The sequence below is a fragment of the Patagioenas fasciata genome, chromosome 4 (genome assembly GCF_037038585.1).
Source record: "Patagioenas fasciata isolate bPatFas1 chromosome 4, bPatFas1.hap1, whole genome shotgun sequence".
Taxonomy (NCBI): Eukaryota; Metazoa; Chordata; class Aves; order Columbiformes; family Columbidae; genus Patagioenas; species Patagioenas fasciata.
In genome coordinates this window covers 7,657,964-7,659,887 of record NC_092523.1, presented here as the reverse complement: position 1 = coordinate 7,659,887, position 1,924 = coordinate 7,657,964, and positions in this window count along the sequence as shown.

Sequence of the window (1,924 nt, the reverse complement as noted above, 5' to 3'; positions counted from 1 at the left end):
TGTGTTTGCTGCTATTTCTGTTCCTCACCTTTCTACAAAGAAAACTTACCAATGTTTTAATATTATCTAAAATTGAGGTGTACACACATATAACAAAACACAATGTGCCAGAAACTGTCCTGACTGCAAGTTTTAATGCTCAAATAACTGTTATTATGAATGAATATAAAATGAATGAAACACATGGCTTATAAAAAGTTGTGGCTACCAACTAGGAAAAGGATTTTTGAGTAACGCCATTCAATAGAATATGTTTACAGTCAGCCCACAAAACTTTTACAGCACACTGTGATTTTACAAACATGCAGCACAGATATTGAACAGGAGGGTTGATTGGAGTAGGTTCCTTTTGGAATGAACGAAATATCAGAAATTTTATTATGCACACTGTATTCTCTGTAGGGCTGAAACATTTAAAAGGTAATTTTCTTCCAGGAGATAAATCTTGCAAAGACTCAAAGACATTTGCAACGTTATCACACTAGGCTAGGCTGGTCCTGCAAATGCGGATAAACACAGAGATGTTAGAGTTAAGTTTAGGAATATCTACATCTTGCATTCTGCAGCTTCCCACTGTTGCCTGTTTTACTTACTCCTTTTATTATACATTTATATTTTTTTTCCCAGGTTCCTCTGTTTCCACTTTATAATAGGAGCAGTGTTATTACAGTATTATTTTTACATTTTGTGTTTAGTGGAATTCTCTGCCTTTTCATTTTTTTCTTCTTTTTATATTATTTTTTACCCATTCTATGTTTTCTGCTAAAGTTATTTACTATATAGTTACGCAATTATCACCGTCTCAGAAAACATATATTGAAGAATATATTTAAATGTTCTCTGAGGACAGGAACTAAACTCAGGAAAGGTCTTGGGTAGAAATCAGATGCAAGTTTAAACTTATGGAAAACAAACCTACAAACCACAAGGTATCTTTGGAGGAACCTTCCCAGCAGTTCTCTGAAAACTAGAATTTTACTTCTTCACATGTCTGGGACATGGATTTATCTTAAAAATTTTGGAACAATGAAGAAACACAGAGAGACTCTCTTTTTAGCAAGAATTTTTGTAGGAAGAATCAGCTTTGGTGCCTTGGCAGATATCCTTGCAGAATGGAAAGTATGGTTAAAGGTAAGTGTAGCAGCAAGAATCACTACAGACTTGAACTGTGGTCCTACAAAAAGTGGGAACACCAAATTCAATTCCCATGATGGAACAGGGTACCTCATTACTGAGAACAACTTGTCCAATACCTTAAGAAATTTAAGGATAGTTAGCTGTGAGCAAACAAAAGATCTTCCTATTGTCTCCTGGGAGGTTAGAGTGCCAGCTGAAGCTGTCTATATATTTATGGTTTTCTACAGGCTGTGGGTTCTCTGCAGGCAACCAATACAGCACTTTGGTGGCGAATGATTAGGAAAAAAACCAGGGTAATATTGTAGATAAGTCAAGGCACGTGAAAGACTGATTTGATCTGTGAACTGAACAGCTCTCCCTGGTACCACAGCAGAACGTTCTGCTGTGTGAGCCTTAGGTGGGCTAAAGGAAAGGGCAGATATTTCATTCTAACAGATACACCAGAATGCCTGGGATGGATGCCCAGGGTATGTGTGTGCCTGTGAGAGAGAAATAGACTTACAAACTGAGACCCTGTTCCATTTTGCCAAGTAAACATGCCTTCCTACAATTGAGGAGAGGCTGTATCAGAGCAGGTAAGTGAACCCACCACACGTGACCCAATCTCATCCACCAAGTCTACTATGAAATGTTGCAGGCAATTGTCAAAGTAGTGCAGAATCTGCTGTTAAAGATTATTCTGGAGAGGGACAGTCTTGGATTCATTGAAAAATAGCTCTAATACCCTAGCCACACTGCCTATATTGAGCATGGTCATGGAAAGTAATGTGTTCCAAACTTGTAGAAT